The sequence below is a fragment of the Tinamus guttatus genome, unplaced genomic scaffold (genome assembly GCF_059628265.1).
Source record: "Tinamus guttatus ecotype Peru unplaced genomic scaffold, ASM5962826v1 Tinamus_guttatus_pri_ptg000477l, whole genome shotgun sequence".
Classification (NCBI taxonomy): Eukaryota; Metazoa; Chordata; class Aves; order Tinamiformes; family Tinamidae; genus Tinamus; species Tinamus guttatus.
In genome coordinates this window covers 612974-639442 of record NW_028289011.1, presented here as the reverse complement: position 1 = coordinate 639442, position 26469 = coordinate 612974, and positions in this window count along the sequence as shown.

Below are 26469 nucleotides of genomic sequence, written 5' to 3'. Positions count from 1 at the left end.
GTGGAAAACAAACCTGGTGTAAATGTTTTTTGTGGAGCTTAACGATCTCTTTGCAAAGTTCCTCATTCCTTGAGCTTAAAAGAGCCAGGTTATTAACCACCATAGCAGCATTTCTAACCAAAACACTACGACTTAAGCAGGCCAGGAGTGCCAGGAGCTGCTGTCACTCTAACCCATTCCTGGCGCCCAACACAGGGCTAGGACCGGCCAGGTGATGCCTTGAACTGCAGCTGCCCCCTCTTGAGAAGCAGGTGGAGGTGTTTAGGATATTCACCAAACTACAGCTGCTGGCAGTTAAGAAATGATGAGTTATGTGTGAAACTTATGCATTGATTCTTGGACAAAAGCATCTTGCAGCAGTTTGAAGGAGGGTGATCCAGTCTAGAAGAGACATGGTGTTATTGGAGTAAGTCCAACTAAGGGCCCCTTAGATGATTAGGGGACTGGAGCCTCTCTCATATGAGGTGTAGCTGAGCGAGCTGGGGCTGCATAGCCTGGAGAAGAGAGGACGGAGGAGAGTTTTATCAATGTGCTTAAGTATCCAAAGGGAGGCTGTGATAAGGACAGGTCCAGATTTTTTTTCAGTGATGCTCAGTGACAATGATGAAAGGTAATGGGCACAAATTTAAGCACAGGAAGGTTTTTCTGAAAATAAGGAAGGTGTCTGAGCATAGGAACAGGCTGCAGAGGAAGGCAGTGGAGTTTCCAGCCCTGGCAATACTGAACAGGTGTCTGGGCAGGGTCTTGGGCCGCCTGCTGGAGGTAGCCCTGTCAAAGCATGAGGATGAACAAGGTCTGTGAAGGCCCTTTCCAATCTGAGCCATCCTGGAATGTTTAAAGCTGGAATATATCCTTCATGCAGGCAATGTGGAACTTCAGTGTTTCAGAGTGAAACTGATACCTGAGCTCCTGCGTTGGTATTTGTCCAGTGTAAGATGGTTATTGCAATCTATCTTATGACCTTGGCGTTTGCAAATGTTTTGTTCTTTTATTTATTTATTTACTTATTTTTCCTGGCCACGTCTGTCTATGATGTATGCTCTACCCCTTAGAAAACTCCTTATAGTCCATGAAAATGCAAATATTATTTTCTAGGAGTTCTCTGTAACATGACAAGTTCTACATTTTTTTTTTTTTGCTTATTTTTTTTTCCTTACGCTGACCAAGAAACCCTGAAGTGTTTTGACTTTTCTTTGGGAGGCCAAGGCAGGATGCCCCACACTGTCTCCTGAGGAGCTCTCAAATCTACTCGAACTGTCTCCTTATGTCCGCTGTGCAGCGCTTGAGGAGCTACTTCCCAAGAAGCAGCTTGATATTCCTGACAGAAAAGAACATGCCTGCATGTCCGAGATGGAACCTGCCTCAGTGGGTGGGTTCACATGCCGCACTTGCCACCATGTGCTCTGCTGGTCACTGACTCCTTGAGAGATGTTCTGCAGGTGTCCTCACTACTCCTCTAACTGCATCAGGGGGGAAAGGAAACAACGGAATCCTCCAAGCAATTAACCTGAGCGAACTCTGTGTCTCCTGGAAGTCAGGACATTGAACAGCTTCGGCATAAGGTCTTCTGCTGTGCTGGAGAAGCAGATGGTGCCTACAGTGATGATCTGGAAATCACAAGAGCACTAGGACCTGCCATAGTCCCTGTTCCCCAAGGGGCTGAGGGACAGAGCAGCCTCCATCGTGGTCCCCAGCATGGGGCCCTTCCTGGCAGCAGCCCATTTCTGCACCAGCTGCCTCCAGGGACACTGCCCCCCGTGACGTGGTCCCTGAGCGTGTCCCAGCCCTGCTGGGCCCTGTGTCCCCCAGGGACTCAGGGAGCTCGGCCCTGCATCTCCAGGCCCCGTGTCCCTGGGGTGCGACAGCTTCCCTTTGCCTGTGGCTTGCGCCCTGAGGGGACCCATTGTGTGCGGCACCCGGAGAGTTGAGAGCTGCCACACGGTGGGGCTGGGGCTTCTTCCCCTTTGGGCATCCTGTGGGACACGTGTGCAGGTCAGGTGAAGGAAGGCCCTACACTTAGGGATTAATAGCAGGTTGATTTTTAATTGTCCTTGGTATAAGAATCTAATTTGACACATTTTGAGGATGCCCTGAGGCCTTCCCAAATCTCGTACACAGAATTGCTAGCATCGTACATGAGGGAAGCACTACTTGTACGTGGTAAATGCTAGGACATTTCTTCCTGAATGTTCAGGGGATTCTCATCCTTGCAAGCAGTTTCCTTTAGTGCAGGGTGCCGGGTTAAGGGTAAGGGAGGGATTCTCACGGTCCAGCCATAAGTGTTGGTCAGGTGTCATTCCCGATCCCTGCTCCGCTTATCAGTGCTAGGCCCTGTCATTTATACAATTAGGTGGAAGAAGACACGCCCATGATATGGTCATCCTCATAAGGTGATCCTTCCAGAATCTGCAGACAAGTTGTGTAAGATTCTCTGCTCCCTGCTGCATGAGTGAGTTGAGTTGTGCACTGCCAGTGGGTGCCTCTGCAAGACTTTCCAGATCCTTATTTGAGCAGTCCTTGAAAAGTGCATGCAAACTCCAGCATCTGTTCTTGCTGCATCAGTGTCTGTGTGTGCCTTTTTGCTTGCCCATTCCATATGTGTTGTTGGAGGGAGGTATTTGAGTAGGGCAGGTGGATTACTCTAGGCCTGAAGAGAAAAGTGTATTGTTGACAGAGATTTTATGTGGAATGTGTGGGTGTTGGGGACAGCTTTTTAGTAGGGAAATGCTGCAAAGGGAAATGCAGCTGTGGTGCCCGTGCTGGGAAGGGATGAAAGGAAGCAGGGGCAATGTTTGGAGGCTTTGCTAAGCATGCAGTGGCTAGTGATTTTAGCTGTGAGGCCTGTCTTTTGTGGGAGGTGATTGAGCAGGGTGACCATGCTGGTAGCAAGGTGTGAGAAGTGTGGTGTAATGGTTGGGAGGGAATGAAGCAGAGCAAGCAGGTGTTGTGAGGCTGCCCTCCTCACAGAGAGTGAAGGCTTTGTTCTGTCAGTCATTTACATGTAAATCCCCCTTGCCGGTGCACATGTGCAGCATGAACAAAGAACTGTGTGAATGAAGCATGCAGCTTCCTGAATGCATGAATGAAGCATGCAGCAACAAGAATGAAGGGCAGCATGAATGAAGGACTACCATCTCTACATGTGCTTTGGTGAAATCCTGGCTCCAGAAATGACTTCTCAAGCAAACTCTCTTAAGCAGCTCTGTGGAGAGGGGTTTGGGAGGTCTGCTTGACAACAGGTCAAGCAGGAGGCAACAATGTGCCCTTGTGTCAAGGATGGCAGAGGGATGCTGGCCTGCACGAGGAGGAGTGTTGGCAGCAGGTGGAGGGGGCTGATCATGCCCCTCTCCTCAGCTCTGCTCAGGCCACACCTGGACTCTTGTGTGCAGAAATATTGTGGACTGCCCAGGACAAGAGGGATGTGGAACTTGCAGAGTGTGACCAGCTTAGTGCCACAAAGATGATGAAGGAACTGGAGCGTCTATCTTATGAGGAAAGAGTAAGCGAGCTGGGCCTGTTTATCCTGGGGAAGACAAGAGTGAGAGGGGAACTTATTAAGAGGTAAAAACAGCTGAGGGGAGGATGTAAAAAGGACAGGGCCAAACTCTTCTCAGTGGCGCACAGCAATAGCACAAGGGCTAAAGAGTACAAATTGCAATACAGTTTCAATGGATGCAAATTTCTACACACATTCAATGTGCATATGAGGAAGGGCTTTTTGACAGTTAGGGTGACGGAGCACTGGAAGCGGGTGTCCAGCGAGGTTGTGCAGGCTCCTTCTTTGGAGCTCTTCCAAACCCTCCTGGGTGTGATCCTGTGCAACGCACTGTAGGGGTCCCTGCTTGTGCAGGGGGGTTGGACTGATGATCTCGAGAGGTCCCTTCCAAAGTCAACCCCTGTGTGACTGTGTGACTCGGGAGGGCTCCGCGGGCACCCAGGATGGCAGCGATGTTGGAAGGGCAGCGGTGGGGTTTTGTCAGGCCGTAAGGCCTCTTCTCCTGTGGCACCAAGTTTTTGCCATGAGCAGCTGGCAGATGACCCTGCAGACGGCAGAGGGACAGAGCAGCCTCCATCGTGGTCCCCAGCACAGGGACCTTCCTGTCAGCAGCCCATTTCTGCACTAGCTTCCTTCGGGGACCCTGTCTCCTGTGACATGGTCCCTGAGCGTGCCCAGCCCTGCAGGGCCCTGTGTCCCCCAGGGGTTTGTGGAGTTCAGCCCTGCATCTCCAGGCCCCGTGTCCCTGGGGTGCGACAGCTTCCCTTTGCCTGTGGCTCGGGCCCTGCGGAGACACGTTGTGTGCGGCAACTGGAGAGTTGAGAGCTGCCCCGCGGTGGGGCTGGGGCTTCTTCCCCTTTAGGCATCCCCAGGGCCACGTGTGAATGGAAGTGCCGGAAGGAATTTTTTGCTGCCTGTACCCTGCACCTGGTGCACACAGGGCTCCACACAGACACGTGCAGTGGGGATGCCTCTTGTGCCTGAGCTCGCTTGGAAAAAATACGCAACATATGAACAATGATACAGGAATATATATTTAAACAACAACAAAAAAGAATAACAATAACAACAATAACAACAACAATAACGACAACAACAGTAACAACAATATCAAAAATAATATAAACAATATCAACAACTAAGAACTACTGTGACACTACATAGAAAACAATCCACAAAACAGTCCAGGGCCGGAGTCCTCATGCCCAGCGCTTCCTGGCAGCAGCCAGAGTGAAGGGGAGCTTGGCCTGCAAGGGAAAAGGAGGCGTGAGCAGGGCCGAGGAGCGGCTCGGGGGCTCCCGTGGAGCAGAGGCTCTTTGGCGGCTGCGCGGGCTCTTTGGCAGCAGCGCTGCCGTCATTGGTGCCCTGGCAGAGGCTTGGCGTGGCCAGCGCAGCCCAGAGGCCGGCAGAGGGGCTGAGGCAGCAGGTGCCCAGGCCTTGGGCGCTCCTGCGCCCTGTGCAGCTCTGCCCCGGCGCCGCGGCCCGCCAGAGCGCCCGCACACCTGGGCCAGGCTCCCGCGCGGCTGCTCCCCAAAGGCAGCGCGGAGCAGCGCCAAGGGGCCGGGCACAGCCCCAGCTCTGCCCGTGCAGCCGGCAGCAGGGACCATACCTGGGGGCTGCAGCCGGAGCTCTCCCAGTCCATCGGCTCCTCTGTGCTGCAGCCAACCAGGCCGCTGCTCCCCATCATCTGGAAGAGAGCAAGAGACCTTGGTGGCGATGTTGCATGGGGAAGAGGAAGCACAAGGGCATCCAGTGGCTGCGGGGGCTGTACCTGGCTGCTGCTGTAACTGAGCCACTCCATTGCCTCAGGCTGGTCCCCTGTGGGGCTCCCATTCGTGCATGGAGCCTGCAAGAGAGCAAGAAGCTTTTGCAGGACAGGTCCCAGAGCCGGTGCTTCCTGGTCCCCAGGACCTCTCTTCCTCATCTGGTAAACAGGAAAGAGGGAAGGGGCCAGGCTCAACCCCACCTCTTCTCATGTTGCCAGAACCAGGGGCAATACCTGGATGTTGCAGCTGGAGCTCTCCCACTCCATGGGCTCCTCACAACTGCAGCTGCCCAGGCCTTGGGCTCCCGGAGTCTGGAAGAGAGCAGGAGAGCTTGTGGGGACGGTCATGGTGGCAGCGCTGGTTCTGTGCACGGGGCCTCGTGTCCCCTGCGTGCGCGGGGCAGGCGGTGCACAGAGCCAGGGCACCAGGCTCAGGCAGCAGCCCCCGAGGCCTTGGCCGCTCCTGGCCCTGGCGCAGCTCTGCCCCAGCACCCAGGCCTGCCAGAGCTCCCTGCCACCTCTGCCACCAGCCCTGCGACTGCTCTCGCAGAGCCAAGCACCAGCCATCCCCGTGCAGCCTCTGCCTGCGTGCACAGTACCTGCCCGGAACTCTCCCATTCCATCTCTTCAACGCGACAGTTGTCCATTTTTTTTTAGTGTCCAGAGACTGCAAGAGAAAATCAGTTGTTGTCATTTGCAATTCTGAGAGCAGGGGGGGGTCTCTGTCCCAGGAGCCTCTTGGCGTCTCCATGTGTGGGAGCGGTGGGGCATGGAGCAGGCACTGCTGGACCTGCCTGCAGCAGGCTCCTTGCTCCTGGCAGATCCTAGGCAGGCAGGGAGCCCAATGAAAAGTGAAGGAGAGAAAAGGGCAATGTGAGAGGTGTGAGTGCCAAGTGTCGCGCGGTGGCTTTGGAGCCTCCCCCGGAAGGCAGCGCCCAGGCTACCCTGCAGCCCCGCAGCTCCCCTGCATCTTGTGGGCACCACGGGTGGCCCCTGGTGCTGCGCGGCCCTGCTGCTCACCTGGCCTTGCTGCTGCGTGGCCAGCACTGGGGCCACTGTGAGGCGCAGCCCTGGGAAGCATCCGTGTTCCCGTGGCGATAACTGCCCCTCTGGGATGTTCCACTGCTCCGTAGGGGGAGGAGGGCAGTGGCAGGGGCCAGGGGGGCTGCCGTGAGGAAGGGTCTGTGTGTGCTGGACTCCCCCTGGCACTGATGAGCCTGGCGGCAGAGAGCAGTGCGTGGCCTTGGGCTTGCTGGGTGCCAAGGAGGGCTCCTCACGCAGCCCCATGGTGTTGTAGAGGCCGGGCTGTACTTGGGGCTCTGCTTCCATCCCTGCAAATAGCTTTGAATGCCTTCATCTTTCTACCCTGCTCCACTCCTGCCCTTACAGCCCTATTTCCTAAAAAAGATTTTGTTTTCCATGGTCAAGACGTGTTCCTTGGTAGTGCAATGAGCACGAAGGGCAGTTGTGCCCTGGGGCCAGGCGTGCATGTCCTCAGCAGAGCCCTTGTGAGTTGGTGGTGGCCTGGGAGCCCCTGGTGCTGCTGGGCTCCTTCTCTTGTCCTGCCGCGCACCTTGCAGGCGCCATGTGCTGTGGCTGAGAGCAGCCTTGGTGCGGCTCCTGCACTGCTGCCCCTGCCACAGCTTCCTAGGGCTGCAGAGGGCAGAGCAGGCACAAATGTGCCCTCAGCAGCAGCAGGGACCTGCAGCTGCTGCAGCTCTGCCCAGCACAGGGCTACAATGCTCCCTTGCTAACGGAGATAAATTCCTTACACTCAGGTATGAACGGTAAAGCCAGGAGCAGATGGAGCAGGAGATCCTACTCACGCAGGGGAAAACCCTCCAAAAGCAAGCAGCGCAATCCCTGCCACCAAAATGCTGGAGCCCAGAGGAGCATCTTGCTGCTGGCAAGCTTGCTTGCTGGCATGCCACAAGGGGCTGCTGCTGGACAGAGAAACCTCCATCCTGGTCCCCAGATCTTGGCATCACTCATTCCAACGGAAATGCTCTTCGCATCTCTGACATCACAAGCTCAGAAACAAGAACCCTGCTGATCCAGTGTCACCTTTTTCTAAGTAAAGACCAAACGTCGTAAATATATTTTAAGTGACTGACTTTCCCAAGTATGGAAACCTGTGCTGTGCTTGCTGAAGCCAAGGCACCCTCTCCTTTGACACTTTTAGTGCTGGGAATGCGATTGCATGCTGAGTGTTTGGGTCCGGTTTTATCCGGGGCGATGGGCCAGGGATTATACACCAGAGGGGATTTACCCTCCTCTCCCTCTGCCTCCCCCTTCCCCAAACACAGTCTCAGAATACGGGATTGGGATCGTGTCAAACCCTGGTTGCTTTGGTTCCAACAGCAGTTCAGCGGCACACAAAGAGTTAATTTATGGCATGACAGTTTGGCCATGTGTGAAGAGGCCACTTGGCTTTTACCGGAGGATCTCTAAGCCGTGCGCCTGTTCCTGTGCTGCGCACGGCGGCATCAGGGAGGCCGGTGCGCAGGACAGGAGCTGCTCCCTGGGGCAGTGCAGCCCCGCGGCGCAGGGGACAGGGACACTGCATCCTGGGCACCTGTGCAGAGCAGGGGGGTCTTTTCTCCCCTTTGGAAGCAGCTTGGGAAACAGCCAAATACAGGGGTGGAAAGCAGGTTTGGTTGAACTTCCCAGCAAGTGAACAAACTCCCAAGAGCTGAGTGCTTAGCTCTAGGTTAGGGGATCAAGTGCAGCACGGGCAGCTACCAGGACACGTAGCCCCTCTTCCCCCGCACACCTCAGCCCCAGCCCAGCGCCCTCCTGCCAGCAGCCCGTGTGCTTGCGGTGCGCTCCGCGAGCGGCCGTGCCGGCCTCTTGTGCAAGCGCTGTGGCCTCCAGGGCCTCCGCTCCAAGGAGCCCCATCTCTATTGAAGCCATGGATGAGAAGCCCTGTGTCCCTGTCCACGTGGACGTCCATGGGAAGCCGTTGCTGTCCTTGGACAGCACAGGGACACGCTGCCCTCACCAAACAGAGTCCCCACAGGGGGCCGCAGCACCCGCTCCCCACAGCCTCTGCAAGGGGCAGTGTGGGGCTGCTGGAGCAGCGCAGCAAGGTGTGCGGCCAAACGCACCCGTCTGCCAGCCAAGGCAGGCGCCCTCGCGCAGCGCCTCTCTGCAGGAGCACCGGGGCATGGCCTGGTACCAGCTGCGCCACCAAGACCAGGCCAAGCCCGGGACGGAGCTGCCGCTCCTTCCTTGCCATCCATTTCACTTGGGGGGTTTTGGTGAGCTGTCAGTCCAAAGCAAAGCACATGTAAATGCTTTTTGTTGAGCTTAAGAATTTACCTGTAAAGTTCCTGATTCCTTGCAGTTAAAAGAGACAGGTTATTAACCACAAAAGCAGCATTTCTATCCAAAAGACTACCAGGGTCTTATGCAGCCCGGAGTGGCGGGAGCTGCTGCAGCGCTAACCCACTCCTAGCGTCCAAAGCAGAGCTGGGATGGGTCTGGTGTTGCCTTAAACTGCAGCTGTCCCATTTGGAGAAGGAGGTGGAGGTACTTAGGATGTTCACCAAAAAACAGAGCTGGTGAAAGTTAAGAAATGATGTATAATGTGGTGTTTTGGGTGGAGGAAAGAGTCTTGTGGGAGATTGAAGGGGGATGATCCAGTGCAGGAGAGATGATAGGGTGTTACTGGATTGAGTGCAGGTAAGGGCCTCTGAGAAGATTAGAGCGCTGGAGCCTCTCTCATACGAGGGAAAGCTGAGTGAAAAGAGGATGGAGGAGAGTCTTATCAATGTGTTTAAGCATCCAATGGGAGGCTGTGGTAAGGTCCGTGCTGCATTATTTTCTTCTTCTTCCCATTTTCTTCTTCCCCTTTGGGCTATTGTGAAGGGAAGTCCTAGAGGTACCTTTCTGCTGGCCCTCCCCTACCCCTGGTGTCTGAAATCCTGGCCCTCCACACACACACGTGCAGTGGGGATGCTTTCTGTGCCTAAGCTCGCTGGGAAGGAACACGCAACACTTAAACAATGATACAGGAATATATATATATATATGTAAACAACAACAACAACAATAACAATAACAATAGCTATAACAATAACAATAACAATAACAATAAAAAGAATAACAATAACAACAACACTATCAATAAAAGTAACACAACAATATCAACAACAATATAAACCATATCAATAATAAAAAAATACTACTCTAACACGCTACAGAGGAAAATCTACACAACTATCTAAGGTTGGAGTCCTCGGGCCGGGCGCTTCCTGGCAGCAGTCAGGGTGAAAGGCACCGTGGTCTGCAAGGGAAAAGGAGGCGTGAGCAGGGCCGAGGAGCGGCTCGGGGGCTCCCGTGGAGCAGAGGCTCTTTGGCGGCTGCACGGGCTCTTTGGCAGCAGCGCTGCCGTCGTTGGTGCCCTGGCAGAGGCTTGGCGTGGCCAGCGCAGCCCAGAGGCCGGCAGAGGGGCTGAGGCAGCAGGTGCCCAGGCCTTGGGCGCTCCTGCGCCCTGTGCAGCTCTGCCCCGGCGCCGCGGCCCGCCAGAGCGCCCGCACACCTGGGCCAGGCTCCCGCGCGGCTGCTCCCCAAAGGCAGCGCGGAGCAGCGCCAAGGGGCCGGGCACAGCCCCAGCTCTGCCCGTGCAGCCGGCAGCAGGGGCCATACCTGGGGGCTGCAGCCGGAGCTCTCCCATTCCATGGGTTCTTCTTGGCTAGAGCCGCCCAGGCCATTGGTGTCCATCCCCTGAAAGAGCAGGGGACCTTGGTGGGAACGGTGCATGGGGAAGAGGAAGGACAAGCACATCTAGCAGTTGCGGTTCTATACCTGACTGCTGCCATAATTTAGCCATTCCATGGGCTCAGGAGTGTTGGATGCAGCTCCCCCATCCGTGCAGGGAGTCTGCAAAAGAGAAGGAGGCGTTTGCAGGGCAGGTCCCAGAGCCAGGAAGCTCTGGCCCCAGGGCCGCTCTTCCTGCAGCGGGAAGTCGGACAGTGGGAAGGGGCCGAGCCCAACCCCAGCTCTCCTCATAGAGCCTGCAGCCGGGCAATACCTGGAGGCTGTAGCACGAGCTTTCCCAATCCATTGGTTCTGCATTTTGGATGCAAGCATTCATGAACTGGGTGCCAAGAGTCTGGAAGAGAACAGGAGACTTTGCGGGGGACGGTGATGGTGTCAGCGCTGGCTCTGTGCGCGGGGCCTCGTGTCCCCTGCGTGCGCGGGGCAGGCGGTGCACAGAGCCAGGGCGCCAGGCTCAGGCAGCAGCCCCCGAGGCCTTGGCCGCTGCTGGCCCTGGCGCAGCTCTGCCCCGCATCCAGGCCTGCCAGAGCTCCCTGCCACCTCTGCCACCAGCCCTGCGGCTGCTCTCACGGAGCCAAGCGCCAGCCGTCCCCGTGCAGGCACAGTACCTGTCCACTGCACCACGAGCTCTCCCACTCCATGTCCTCAACTTGATATTTATCCATTTTTTTCATCCCTTAGTTCTGGAAGAGAAAAGGACTCGTTGTCATTTGCATCCCTGAGATCAGGGGTCTCTGTCCCAGGAGCCTCTTGGCGTCTCCGTGCACGGGAGCGATGGGGCCCGGAGCAGGCAGTGCTGGGCCTGCCCGCAGCAGCCTCCTCACCCCCGGCAGCCCCTTTGGCAGTTGTGGAGCCCAGTGGCAAGTGGAGGAGAGAGAAGGGCCATGTGAGAGGTGTGAGCACCCAGTGTCGCGCGGTGGCTTTGGGGCCTCCCCTGGGAGGCATCGCCCAGGCTGCCCTGCAGCCCCGCAGCTCCCCTGCATCTTGTGGGCACCACGGGTGGCCCCTGGTGCTGCGTGGCCCTGCTGCTCACCTGGCCTTGCTGCTGCGTGGCCAGCGCTGGGGCCACTGCTCCATGGAGCCCTGGGAAGCATCCGTGTTCCCGTGGCGATAACTGCCCCTCTGGGATGTTCCACTGCTCCGTAGGGGGAGGAGGGCAGCGGCAGGGGCCAGGGGGGCCACCGTGAGGAAGGGTCTGCGTGTGCTGGACTCCCCCTGGCACTGATGAGCCTGGCAGCAGAGAGCAGTGCGTGGCCTTGGGCTTGCTGGGTGCCAAGGAGGTCTCCTCACGCAGCCCCATGACGCTGCTGGCGCCTGCCTGCCCAGAGGCCGGGCTGCACTTGGGGCTCTGCTGCGACCCCTGCAAGCGGCCTTGACCGCCTTCATCTTTCCTCCCTGCTCCCCTCCTGCCCTTACAGCCCCATGGACTCCAGAAAGTTTTGTTTTCCATGGTCGAGACGTGTTCCTCGGTGGCACAATGAGCGCGAAGGGCAGTTGTGCCCTGGGGCCAGGTGTGCATGTCCTCAGCAGAGCCCTTGTGAGTTGGTGGTGGCCTGGGAGCCCCTGGTGCTGCTGGGCTCCTTCTCTTGTCCTGTCGTGCACCTTGCAGGCGCCATGTGCTGTGGCTGAGAGCAGCCTTGGTGCAGCTCCTGCACTGCTGCCCCTGCCATGGCTTCCTAGGGCTGCAGAGGGCAGAGCAGGCACAAATGTGCCCTGAGCAGCAGCAGGGACCTGCAGCTGCTGCAGCTCTGCCCAGCACTGGGCTACAATGGTCACTTGCTAACAGAGGTGAATTCCCAACCCTTGTGTGAGGACAGGAAAGCCAAGGGCAGATGGAGCAGGAGATCTCCGCAGTCCTGTTGAGTGTTGCCCTCGCACAGCAGAGTCTGGTCAGAGGCCGGTCAGGCTGCTCTCCTGGATGCTGCACTAGCCCCGTCTCTGCAGTGCTTTCTTCTGACCTGTTTTGTAAGGCTCTTGCCTTGGCATGACAGTGTTGTTCCAAGGCCTTCTTCAGGGTCTCCCAGGCATCACCAACAAAGGTATTTTTTGCTGTTTACATTGTTGTTACTATTGCTGCTCATATTTTTGTCATTTATTTTAATGATATTGTTATTTTTATTGTTGTTAATGTTGATTATTCTGTTACTGTTATGGTTTAAGTATATATTCCCGTATCATTTTTTTGTGTTGCGTGTTCCTTCCCAGTGAACTCAGGCACAAAAAGCATCCCCATTGCACGTGTGTGTGTGGAGGGCCAGGATTCCAGACACCAGGGGCAGGTGAGGGCCAGCAAAAAGGTCTCTCTAGGACTTTGCTTCACACGTGAACCTGGGGATTCCCCATTCCCTTTTCCTTCTTTTTTCTTTTTCATATTCCTTGTCTTTTTTCTTTTCCTTTTCTTTTTTCTTTCTTGTTCTTTATTGTTATTTTTGCTTTGTCTTTTCTTTTTGTTTTTGCTTTTTGCCTTTTCGTTTTTCTTTTGTTTTTCCATTTTTCTTCTTTCTCATGTTCCTTTTCTTATTTTTCTTTTTATTCTTTCTTTTTTCTTTCTCATTCCTTGTCTTTTTTTCTTATTCTTTTCCTTTTTTTCTTCTTTTTTCTTTTCTTTTTTTGCTGCCTTTCTTTTCATTTTTGTTTGTTCTTTTCTTTCTCTTTCCATTTCTTTCTTTTTTAATTTATTCTTATTCTGTTTTTTTTTCCTTCTGTGTTTTTTGTTTATTCCTCCAAGGTTGGTTCTATGAAAGCAAATTGTGGCAGAAAAAAACAGTTTGGGGCATCGTTCGGCTGAAGAACATTCCCCACAGGCAGCAGGGACCTCAGCTCTGCTCAACACTCATGCGCTCCCCTTCTAAATGCCTGCACTCAAGCAGTGCCAAGAGAGGAGAAGCTCATCCGCGACGAGCAGGCATTGCTCTCTGGAAAGGAAGGGAGTAACGTGTATCCATTCCAATGCCAGGCAATGGAATTTCTTGCTCCGATACTGAGTTGGGAGTGTGTGTATGATGCCTGGGAAAACGGGACAAGTAAGGAAGAAGCCAAGGAGATTGTTGGCAGATGAGCTGGAAGGCAGCACTGCCAGGCCCAGCGGGAGTCGCGCAGCACACGGAGAGCAGCTGAGTGTGCCCAACGGCCTGGCTCATTGCGGCCAATGACCACCTGCAGGGACCAGCCCTCACGCACACGCTCGCCCCAGTCCTGCTTCATTGCTTTAGCCCTCTCTTCAGCTTCTCCCAGAGAAGATGCCCTGATTCTTCCAAATCTCTGCATGGCTCTTGCTTTGGGAGACAGGCCAAGAGGGCAGCCTCACATCCTGAAGGAACCACAAGTGTCTTGAGTGGAGACATGATGTTCACTCCTTCCAGCAGCCTGGAACACAGGGATACACTGGGCCTTGGAACCAAAGCACCAGCAGCACCTGCCCTGCAGGACCACCAAGGCCAGGGGAAAGGAGGGGAGCAGCTTTGGCCCAAAATACCCTCTCTTCAGGCCCCTCAGGCACAACAAAAGGCACCCATCCATATCCTGATCTTCCACAGCTGCAAGGAGCAAGGGCCTCCTTTGGCCCCTTTTCCATGCGCAGCAAGCCAGCAGGGCTGCAGCTTCCCAAGCAAGGCCACTGCAGCTCTGCACAGACCACAACGGGCACTGCGCTCGCACCCGGCAGCAAGCAGTCCTGACACACAGTGCGTGCAGGCTCCTGCCGGCCTCTTGGCACAGCTTGCTGAGCACACCTCTGTGCTCACACACCTCCTGCTCAGCAAGCATTTGCACCTGGCTCCTCGCACCATCTGCCACAAGGGAAAGAGCCCATGCTGAGCCATTCCTCTGGCCATTCCTTCTACAGGGGGCTTTGCAGCAACTGCCAGCTGCACCCATGCACCCCCAAAGCAAGTGGAGCTCTCGGGCTCTCCGCACAAGACCAGCTGCTGCACACAGTGACCTTGCAACCACCAACAGTCTGAACAACCCCAGAGACCTCCCATCTCCTCAGCAGCAAGCTGCTCAGACACAGCTCATGCAGATTGACAGCCCAAGATCAAATGAGATGCCCTCAGGGTGTCCACGTTAAAGAAACTAGGAAAGAAACTAGTTTTCTCCCCTCCCTAAGTTACCCATGAGTTGTTGTAACTCCTTCTTAGAAGTTGGAGTTTTAGCCTTGTTTAGATTCTCAGGTGTTTCAGCTCGTATGGTTTCTGCACCTGCTAAGCATCTCGCTCTTAAGAAAGTCACAGTCCATGACATTTGCTTTCTGGGACTATTAACACTTCCTTAGGGGATATTTCCCAGACTTGTGAGCAGATTTCTGGACACCTTCCTGATCTGGGCGTCTTGGCAACATATCATTGTCATGCTGCAACCTGGTTACTCCCTGTGGCATCTCAAGCTGGGCTAACATCTTTGCTAAATCATTATGGACATTGTTAGAGGAATGTTTATCCCCTTGGGGCAGTTGAGTGAAAGTGTATTGGATACTATCCCATGTAAATGCAGTTTTTTCCCTATATTCTAGATTGCGGACTTGGGGCGGGGGGGAATGATAAAGAATGTAAGCTTAATTCACAGGGTTACCATTCATAGAAGACCTGCTGTTCTGATTTCATTCATTAATTCAGCTCTGTTTGGCACTGTCAGAATATCACCAAGGCATCATTTATTCACAGTGCTGACTGCATGGGGCATCTCTACTCCTAGCAGGCACACCATAAGTTGCGTTAAGCAAATCTTGTCTTTCTGTTACCTACATAGGCAAATGCAGAATCTCTCTTCAGCTCCTAAGAAGGAGGATTCCTTTGAATACTGGGATTATTCTTGGTGCAGATTTCACATTGGGCAACACTTCTGGCAATCATATTGATCATCACTGTGGAACTGTTTCAGTCTCAGCTGCAATTCCCATGGGTGTGCTTTCATGGGGGACGTGCTATCAACTCCCTCCACCTCGCTGGGCAGTCCCTTCCCAGCAGCTCCACTCTGCCTTGCAGGGGCACTGCAGCACGCCAGCAAGCAAGCTTTGCGAGCACGAAGATGGTCCTCCAGGCTCACAGAGTTTGGTGACAGGGGTTGCCACCAAATGGGATGGAAATTCACCTCCATTAGAAAGTGACCATTGTAGCCCAGTGTTCAGCAGAGCTGCAGCAGCTCTTAGCCCAAGATCTTGGGCTCAAGTGCTTGGCCCAAGGACTCCCTCCATAACCCGTTATGTTGATTTCTCTCTATAGAGTGTTATATTAGTAGTTGCTGCTGTTGATATTGTTCGTTCTGTTGTTGATACGTTGTTGTTAATATTGCTATTTTTATTCTTGTTATTGTTGATGATATTGTTGTTCTTGTTGTTTAAATATATATTCCTGTATTATTGTTTAAGTGTTGTGTGTTATTTCCAAGCGAGCTCAGGCACAAAAAGCATCCCCACTGCAGGTGTGTATGTGGAGGCCCAGGATATCAGACGGCAGGTGAGGGAGGGCAAAAGACCCCTGTAGGGCTTCTCTTCACACATGGCCCTGAGGATGCCCGGAGGGGAGGAAGCCCCAGCCCCATTGCGGGGCAGCTCTAAAGCTCTCAGGGTGCCGCAGGCAACATGTCCCGCAGTGCCCAAGGCACAGACTTCTCATGTTCAACAAATGGCTGGTATTTGATACCTACAGTAGGCTTGGTTATCCTCATCTGAGGACCTCTACAGCTCACCACGAGGAAGGGTGTTCACTTACTACTCTAGGCCTTCACAGGGCATCCACACAGACCAGAGCCCCACTTCCTTTAGAGAGTTTGCTTGAGAAGTCCTTTCTGGAACCAGGATTTCACATAAGTGCAGACAGAGATGGTAGCCCTGCCCTTCATTCATGCTGGGGGCATGCTTCATTCATGCATTCAGGAAGCTGCATGCTTCATTCACACATCCCTTCATTCATGCTGCACACGTGTTCCAGGAAGGGGGATCTACATACAAAGAATTGACTTTCAGATACACAGAACTGAAACTACTTTCTCCAAACTGGAACCAACAGCACCCCAGCTGTGACATCTTAGTGTCTCTCTGTAGCCCATGGGTTGCCTGGATCTTATGCTGAAGAGTAAAGCAGTGATACAGACGGAAATGTACATGAAGAGAAGCCTCACCAAATTGTTGAACATTGCATTTATTTCACTCAAACATATGGTCACAGAAATAGGAAAAGTGCAGCAGTCTTCCCTCCATGCACATTCTAAGGGCATGAACTGAGTTCTGTATTGCAGATGTGAAGGCAAATGATGGCCATCCCCTCTTCTCTTGAGTATTTATTGAGAGCCCAGGCCTTCCCAGGCCATGCAAGGAAAAACACTGTGCAAGCCTTCCCTCATGTGGACTGTTGAAGAGAAACTCCTGCTCTTCACCCTTCCTGGTTAAGCATAAGGTCTTGGTGGGTGGGTCATTCCACCACAAGGCAAACAGAGGGTCCGATATGGAGGAGGAAACCTCCTTTAAGGGAAGTCACATGCCTTTCTGGGGTCTGGGTTAAGGATGTAATCAAGAAACTTCCCAGCCTGCTTCCACCCTCACACTACTATGCATTGCTGGCCCTTCATCTCTCAACAGACTAAGTGGCAATGCAGTGCCCGAGAGTAATCAAAAGGGACTTCAAGGGATTGGAATGGATGCTTAGGAACTCGAGTAGGCAAATCATCTTCTGCTCCATTCTCCCCACTGCTGACAGCAACATGTAAAACAGTAGGATACAGTCAATTAAAACATCACTCCATGGCTAGTGGCATCACCCAAACTTCCTCTTCTTTGGCAACAGAAAGCCTTGCATGGGACCAGGCACGTTGGCATTGGGTGGGATTCATCTTTCCCAAAGCAGGAAGAGGGTCCTTGGTCATGAGCTAGTGGGGCTCATTGATGGGGCTTTAAACCAGATTCCACAGGAGAGGGAGATATCATCAGGGATGCTGACATGGGATGATATGACATCTTCCTCAAGCCAAATTACCATCAGCCACAGCAAAGGATGCCTGGAGCCAGGAGAGGGAACACAGCTTAACAGAGAGCTGCGCCAGGCCCACACAGGTCAGTTAAAGCCACCCCTGCTTGAAAGAAAGGCACATTGGGAGCCCAACTCCAATGCCTCTACGCACACACACACAGCATAGGGAATAAAGAAGGGGAATTAGTGATGTGTGTGTGGTTGTAGGGCTGTTATCTCATTGCAGTTACTGAGACATGGTGGGACAGTTCTCATGACTGCAATGTGGCCATGGATGGCTTTCTACTTTTCGGGAGGGGCTGGCCAGGAAGCCGACGTGATGGAGTTGCTCTTTGTGTTGGAGACCAACTGGAATGTAGGGAACTTGCCTAGGGGAGGACAAAGCGCAAGCTGAGGGTCTGTGTGGGAGGATTAAAGGGCAGCCAACAGGGGCTACACAGTGGTGGGTCTTTCCTATAGGCCAGCTGATTAGGGAGAGGAAGTGGATGAGGCCTTCTACAGGCAGCTGCAAATAGCCTCACGATCACAGGCCCTGGTCCTTACACGAGACTTCAACTGCCCTGCTGTCTGCTAGGAAGACAACAGAGCTAGGATCAAAGAGTCCAGAGGGTTCCTGCAGAACATTGCAGATGACTTTTTGATGGAGGTGGGGGATGAGCCGAGGAGGAGGGGGGCGCTGCTGCATAGAGATGATCTGTTTGGAAATGTGAGGGTTGAGGGCAGTGTGCAGTGATCACAAGATGTTAGAATTCACAATACTGCAAGGAGGAAGCTGGTCAAGAAGTAGGATTGCAACCCTGGCTTTCAAGAGAGCTAACTTTGACCTCTTCAGGACCTACTTGGAGGATTCCCCAGGGCAAGAGCCCTAGAAGGAAAAGGTTTCCAGAAGAGTTAGCTAATATTCAAGCACCACTTTCACCAAGTTCAGAATCAGTGCATTCTTACAAGAAACAGTCAAGCAAAGGGGGCAGGAGACATGCATGGATGGGTAAGGAGCTCTTGAGAAAGCTTCAACAGGAGAACAAAGCCTACGTAACATGGAAGAAGGGAGAGACCACTTGGAAGGAACATTGTCAGAAAACGCAGGGATATGAGGAGGAAAGGCATGGCCCATTTGGAATTAAATTGAGAGATGTGAGGGACAGGAAGAGGGGCTTCTTCAAACACATCAGCAGCGAAAGGAAGACGAGGGAAAATGTGGGCCCATTGCTGAATGCCTTGGTGTCAGAGGATATAGAGAAGGCAGAGTTACTGAATGGCCCCTTTGCTACAGTCTATACTGCTAAGGCTTGTTCCCACCAAATATGGAGCCCAGAGAGAAGAGAGGAAATGTGGAGAGAGGAATGCTTTCCCCTTTTGGAAGACAATTGGGCTAGAGGTTATTTAGGCAAGCTAGACACCCCCAAATATATAGGCCCTGATGGGATTCACCCACAGTGCTGAGGGAAGTTGTGAGCATTCTTGCTAAGCTACTCTCTGTCATCTTCAAAAGGTCCTGGAGAAGAGGAGAGGTGCCAGAGGATGGGAAGAAAGCCAACGTCACTCCAGTCTTCAAAAAGGGCAAGCAGGAGGACCGAGGAAACTATAGGCCAGACAGCCCCACCTCCATCCCTGGAAAGCAGCTGCTCTATCACCTGGAGGCCATCTCTAATCACGTCAAGGAAAAGAAGGTGATGAGGAGTAGTCAGCACAGATTCACCAAGGGTAAGTCATTTTTAAGCCACCTGCTAGGCTTCTACGATGGGACGTCTGGCTGGCTGGATGAGGGGAGAGCAGTGGATGCTGTCTCCCTTGACTTCAGCAAGGCTTTTGACACCGTCTCCCTTTACATCCTCATAGAGAAGCTCAGGAAGTATGGGTTAGATGAGTGGATAGTGGATACATGAAGAACTGTCTGGATGGAAGAGTCTAGAAGGTTTTGATAAATGATGCCAAGTTGAGTTGGAGGCCTTATTCTTATTCTGCAGTGACTTGGATGAGGGGACAGAATGTCCCCTCAGCAAGTTTGTGGATGGTACAAAACTGCATGGAGTGTTCAACACACCAGAGCATGTGCTGCCATTGAGAGGGACCTGGAGACTCTGGGGATTTGGGCAAAGAGGAACCTTATGAGGTTCAACAAGGGCAAGTGTAGGGTCCTGCACCTGGGGAGGAATAAGCACAGGCACTAGTACAGATTAAGGATTAACATGATAGAAAGCAGCTCTGTGGAAAATAATGTAAGCATGAGGCAGCTTAATGTGCCCTCGTGGTCAAGATCCCAATGAGATCCTTTCCTGCATTCGGAGGTGTTTTGCCAATGGGGTAAGGGAACACTGGAACATGCAGCACAGAGAGGGCTCCTCTTGGGGAAGGGGGCTTTGGTGGAGTAATGAGTCTGGAAAACTGATGGTCAATGGATGGGCAGGTGTTTTGCATTGCTCCCTGGCCTCGGTTTAGGTTGCTTTTCCAACACTGGAGTATAAAGTCTTGGTGTGTGTGTTGAAGGATAGCATGGTGACGTCTGAATGCCTTCCAGTGTGCTCTGAGCATCATGCTCAGAGGCTAGGAGAACAGACAGGAAGAGATGATTCAACAGTTCCTCTTCAAATGAGGCTTCTGAAAGAATGAGCATTTTAGGAAGCCCGAGTTGTTAGAGCATTGCTTTTTGGGGACTTTTCTCTCATTTGTTAGCAGGAATTTTCTTTCCATCTTACCTTTGAAAGCTATGTCCCAGATAGCTCTAATCCTCATCTTTTAGGCTGTGTCATTTTGCAACCTGCTCCCACAGTTTAATCCTAAAGCAGCAGATTCCTAAAGCAGAGTTTTGCTGCACTGATCTGCTGCTGACTCCACTCACTCACTCCATGGCGCTTTCTTTGGAACCCTCCTTGGGATGTATTTCTTTGTCTACCTTATGCTGCTGCTTCTTCAGAATTTCAGGAACATTATGGACATGAGTTTTAGCACACACTTCTAATTCTAAATGATTTTTTTTCAAATGGTTAGGAGTTTCCCTGGGAAGGGGAGGCTGGGAGAGCGCTGTCTGCAGCCGCCCCTTATGCGTGGGACGTCTGCAACCTGCGCGACTGCAGCCAGCACAGGCAGCACCTGGCTGCGCTCAGGAGAGAGCTCCACAAGACACGTGGGCCGCAACAAGGAGCTAAAGCTCAGGGTTCACAGGACACTTGGTGCTGCAGAGGGCTGGGGCTTCCCTTGTTTGCTCCCAGCAAGGCAGGACCTGGAGGAGCGGGGAAGGCTGCGCTGGCGGGACAGCCCTTGTGGCCTGGAAATGAGTGTGTCAGTCCATGCTGAGCTAATGCAGGGTGCAGGACTAAGGGAAGGGTGGGAAAGTCATCCCCAAGAGCCCTCTGGGAGTGCTGAGGGAAGCCCTTCTCTCCTAGTGTCCCCTTTCCCCCTTCCCCATCCTGGTTAAAGACCTCTTGAAAAGCATGACAATACGGGGAGCTCCAGGAACAAAGACTTCTTGTTTATCCTCTCCAACGAGCATTCTGCACATTCAGGCCTGCAGAAGGGGCCAACAAGCCCCTGATGACAAGCAGAGGTGTCGTGGAGCAGAGGAGGCAACATGCGAGGCAGCCAAGAGCAGGGCAAAGGGGTCACTCCGATCACCGCCTCCACCTCCTCTCTCCAGTTTGCTCACCATTCATTCCTCACATCTTCCTGGTTTCTGTTGCAGAAGTGCTCCAAGGAGGAATGGCATGCTAAAACCTGCACCCCCTGGAGCTGGACTAACCTGAGAGAAGTGCAGGAGCTGGCAGAGAGCAGCTCAAGCGAGTGCTGGAGAGGGTGAAAGAGTTGGAGCCGTCGCTCTGTGTTTTAGGAGGGTGCCCCTGGCACTGCGTAGAGGGTTGTTTGGAAGTGGATGAAGCACAGAGCCTTGGGAGATGCCTCCTCCACATGTGTGGGAGGAAATGTTGCTGGTGGGTGGCTAAGGAGATTGCAGCAAGTCTTCTGGGTGATGTGTTGAAGCGAGGGGCATGCAGCACGTGAGACGCCTCCCAGCCCAGGCTCTTGACCAGGCGGGAAAGGCAGAAGCGTGTTGCCGCAGGAGGCCTACAAGCAGGGACATTCATGGAATGCAGAGGGAGAAAAGCAGAACTGCCTGGGTTTGATGGGGCAGCTTCTCCGCCTTCTATGCACAAAAGCACCAAAGACGTCGTTGAGAGCATTGCTGCCACCTTGCAATGGTTCGAAGAGTCTCCATTTGAGTATCACTTCCGCTGCAAGTTTTCTGAAATCCTAAAGCTGCCCATGGAAGATTACTATTGGTAAGATCCTGCTGCAGCTGCCACAGGAAGCCATGTCATGGAAAAAGGAGGATCATCTTGAGCCTCTGAATGTCAGACTCCAGAAGCCACAGGCCAACTTGCTCAACAACCCTCCCAAAATGCTACTGGTGTTTCCAGGACAGGAACACACTTGCAAGGGAGGGCGTTGCAAATGCAATCATCAAAGTTTAGCAAATTCAAAACTAGCACAGTCAAAATTGTTTGCTGAGACCTCTGTCAATGACGCTTATGAGACCCTGAAGAAGGCCTTGGAACAACACTGTCATGCCAAGGCAAGAGCCTTACAAAACAGGTCAGAAGAAAGCACTGCAGAGACGGGGTTAGTGCAGCATCCAGGAGAGGACCATGACTGGCCTCTGAGTGCAGGAGCTTCAGCAGTGAACTGTGCAAGGCGGGTGACAAAAGAGCCCAGCTGGAGAGATGGGAGCAATGCGAGGCAGGACTATGGACGGCCAGAAGGAAGGACAACCTGAGTAGGAAGGACACCTCGTCCTGGAGAATCAGAGAGGAGTCAGCCAAGGACAAAGCTCCCACTTATCAGCCTGCCAGGACTGGCCAGGCTGTCAGAGCATGCAGCAGAAGGTGAAGAAGCTGCAGAGGAACATGCAGCTCATCTGTTCCCATCTGTACAAACAAACCCTGAGCAAGATGTGCAGAGCACACGGGAAGGTGGGCAGAAGCCCCTCGCTTTCCCCTCATCACCCGCATCAAGACATTGTTCTCCAGTGCTGGAAAATGAACCTAAAGAGAGGACAGGGAGCACACGAGATCTCTTCCCCTCCACAGGGGGAAGCAGCCGCGTAGCCCCGGCTCTTGAGGCTCTGCAAAGCCGTCCTCACGTGTACAGCAAGTGTCTTGGCAAATTCCTCTGGTAGCAGCCAGGGATGCACCTCCTGTCCTCAAAATCCCATCAGAAAAAAAAAAAAAAAAGAAAAGAAAAAGGTGGGGGCAGAGTGAGCGGGTAGAAACAAACTCAAGCCAAAACTGCACAAGTGGCCCAGATCCCAGAGCTTTGGCTCTGGGCACTGGCCTAAGAGAAATGTGCGTAGCAATGGGACATTCTGTCAATTGCAACAGGAAAACTGCATCACGGCTGCAGAAAAGGCAAAAAAAAAAAAAAAAAAAAAAAAAAACCAAGAGTTGCAGCTCTCTGCTGTGGGACAAGGATGACACATGTTCCTGCAGCATCTGGATCAACAGCAGCAGCAGATCCGACAGGACTCATGTGAAATCCGAGCAGCTCTCCCCATGTATTCCTAACTCACTAAAAATGTCACATGTGAAAGAGCTTCTTTGAGCAAGAGTCATCAAGAATCTGGAGAGACAATAAGGCCACACGTTGCCAAACTGTGTGAAACAGCTCTCCCATGGCACTACCAAATCTGGAAAGATGAACTCATTTGTGATGCACTAGCAGCAGAGACACGAATGCCGGGGCTCAGCTGGGAAAGCGCTGAAGAGCCCCACTGCCAGAGTGATACACAGATGTGAAGCAAGCGAACAGCCTCCTATGAAAGATAAGGCAAAATAATCACCCAGAGCCTGAGGGGAAAAGGCAAGAGAAAATTAACCAAAATGTTGCAAAGAAATCAGAAACTCAAAGCAAACGTAATAAACAAGATGCAAAGGGAGGTCTGCGTGCCCAGCAGAGAGATGCTGAGAGACCACACTCTGCCTGGGTGCTGTGGGCACTGCCGCAGGAGAGCAGGGACCCCACGCTGCCTCTGCATCAGCTGCATTCGCCATTGGCCCTTTGACACTGCTTTTTTTCCTGCATCCCGTAGTTCCTCCACTTCTGCATTAAAACGCTTTATCCAGCAGATCAGCCCAAAGGAGTCCTCCCTCCATCTTCTCCACCTAAGTTCAGTGGGGACCAAAAAGTGCCCACTTGACTGAAGCCCTAAACTTGGAGGGCAGATGGAGACACTTCTGCACGTTGCCAACATATCTGTGCTCATGTTCATCTCATGATGCCGTTGGCATCTTTGACTTTGCCAGATTAGAGGCAACAATTCCCCTTATCTGGTGTCACGGTTTCCTAATGAAAGGTAAAGCTAAGTAAATTTTTTAGAAATGACTGCATGCAGACATGAAATGAAATGACTGTATGCACTTCATTCCAAGTATGCAAAACCCATTCTGGACTTGCTGAAGCCAAGGCTCTCTCTCCCCTTGCCTCCTTTGGTGCTGGGATTGCGAGCAGAGGTGGAGTGCCCAACACCAGGTTTATCTGGCTTGATGGGCCAGATTTTATAGACCAGAAGTGATTTACTTAGGGGATTTACCCTCTTCTTCCCCTACCTCCCCCCGCTCCCTGATCCTGGTCTCAGAAAAAGGGTATTGGGGTCCCATCAAACCCTGATTGCTTTGGCTCTAACAGCAGTTCAGCAGCAGCTGAAGAATTAAATTATGCCATGAGAGTTTGGTCATGTGTCAGGAGGCCATTTTGCTTTCAGCAGAGGATCTCTAGGCTGTGTGCCTGGTCCTGCGCTGCTCACGGCGGCATCAGGGAGGCCGGTGCACGGGGCAGGAGCTGCTCCACGGGGCAGTGCAGCCCCGTGGCGCGGGGGACAGGGACGCTGCGCCCTGGGCACCTGTGCAGATCAGGGCAGTCGTTTCCCACCTTTGGAAGCAGCTTGGGAAACAACCAAATACAGGGATGGGAAGTGGGTTTGTTTGGACTTTCCCAGCACATGAGTAAACTCCCAAGAGCTGAGTGCTTAGCTCCAGGTTAGGGGATGAAGTGCAGCGCGGGCAGCAGGACACGTAGCCCCTCTTCCCCTGCACTCCTCAGCCCCAGCCCCGTGCGCTCCTGACAGCCGCCGCGCCGGCCTCTTGTGCAAGCGCTGCGGCCTCCAGGACCTCCGCTCCAAGGAGCCCCCTCTCCATTGAAGCCATGGATGAAAAGCCTCATGTCCCTGTCTGCTTGGAAGTCCATGGGAAGCCGTTGCTGTCCTTGAACAGCGCAGGGAGACGAGCTGCCCTCCCCAAGCAGAGACCCACAAGGGGCCGCAGCGTCTGCTGCAAGGGGCAGTGTGGAGCTGCTGGAGCAGCACAGCCAGATGTGCGGCCAAACGCTCCCGTCTGCCAGCCAAGGCAGGCGCCCTCGCGCAGCCCCTCTCTGCACGAGCTCCGGGGCATGGCCTGGTACCAGCTGCGCCACCAAGACCAGGCCAAGCCCGGGATGGAGCTGCCGCTCATTCCTTGCCATCCATTTCACTTGGGGGGTTTTGGTGAGCTGTCAGTCCAAAGCAAAGCACATGTAAATGCTTTTTGTTGGGCTTAACAATTTACCTGTAAAGTTCCTGATTCCTTGCACTTAAAAGAGACAGGTTATTAACCACAAAAGCAGCATTTCTATCCAAAACACTACCAGGGTCTTATGCAGCCCGGAGTGGCGGGAGCTGCTGCAGCACTAACCCACTCCTAGCGTCCAAAGCAGAGCTGGGATGGGTCCGGTGTTGTCTTAAACTGCAGCTGTCCCATTTGGAGAAGGAGGTAGAGATACTTAGGATGTTCACCAAAAAACAGAGCTGGTGAAAGTTAAGAAATGATGTATAATGTGCTGTTTTGGGTGGAGGAAAGAGTCTTGTGGGAGATTGAAGGGGGATGATCCAGTGCAGGAGAGATGATAGGGTGTTACTGGATTGAGTGCAGGTAAGGGCCTCTGAGAAGATTAGAGCGCTGGAGCCTCTCTCATACGAGGGAAAGCTGAGTGAAAAGAGGATGGAGGAGAGTCTTATCAATGTGTTTAAGCATCCAATGGGAGGCTGTGGTAAGGTCCGTGCTGCATTATTTTCTCCTTCTTCCCATTTTCTTCTTCCCCTTTGGGCTATTGTGAAGGGAAGTCCTAGAGGTACCTTTCTGCTGGCCCTCCCCTACCCCTGGTGTTTGAAATCCTGGCCCTCCACACACACACGTGCAGTGTGTTGCAGATAGTTAGGGAACGGCGGCCGGAAGATATCGTGCTGTACGGAAAGATAGGGCCCCTAATAGCCAATAGTGTTTAGTCTATGGTGTAAGCAGACGGATGTGACGTTGTAAACCTAGCTATATAACACCTTGTTACCCATCAGTAGGGGCCATGTGCCGTCCACCACATTGGTGTCAACTAGCTGATGGCCCGAGTGGCTTGGGGGTGTTCGCCGTGCCGTCCCTGAACCAGGTCGCTGCAGCCATTTGAACTGCAACAAGTGGTGCCGAAACCCGGGAACGTCATCGCCTGGATGAGCGAGCAGCGTGAGCAGCAGCCAGAGCAAGTGGACCACCCCGGCGAAGGGGACACTACCGAATCAACAAGGAGGATGGAAGCCCTCATAAAGGTCGTATCGCAATTACATAACTACTGGGGGATTGATTGTAAGCCAAAAGATTTTACTCTTGCAGTTACAAGGCTTTTGAAAATTAAGGCTATAGACCAGCCGGTGGATATTCTCCACCCTGAACTGTGGGACAAATGTACTAAGGCATTAGCTGAGGAGACAATGTTCTCAGGTTGTGGGAAAAACCTTAAGGCTTGGGGAAAAGTTGTACAAGCCTTACAGAAAGCTATGAAAGAGCAGGAGAGTTGGGTAGCAGTAAAAGACTGTTTATTGGCCACGTCCAACGTGGGAATCGGGACAACTGCGCAGACTTTGGACCCCCCAGATGATGGCAATTCTGCTGAGCCTAAAGGTCAGCAAGAGGGTGAAACATCCCCTCCATCCCCGAACCCCGCCCCGCTTACAGAGGAGCAGAAACAGCCGAAATCTGTTTGGAGCGAGCTAGCCGAGGAAGCTAGGAACATTGAAAAGAAGTCAGAGCATGGTGACGTCTGGGCCAGGCCACCACCCTATGCCCCCCAAAATGGCGCTGAGCCACAAGGGGAAGGGCGGGGCGAGGGTGCCCCCGGTGCGAGTGAGGCGCCGGAAACCAATGGGAGTGACCGGACACCTGAGGGCGGCCCGAGGGAGGGGCCGAGAGGAAGTCCGAGTGAGGGACAAAGAGAAGACCCGAGGGAGGGACCTGGAGCGAGCCCGAGGGAGGGGCGGAGAGAAGGCCCGAGGGAGGGGCGGAGAACCGATCAGAGCGGACATTTCAAAAAACGCCGAAGCCCAACGAAAAAGTACCGGAGCCCGGAAGTGACCAGTCAGTCGAGTTCCGACTCCGGATCAGACACTAGTCAGGACGAGT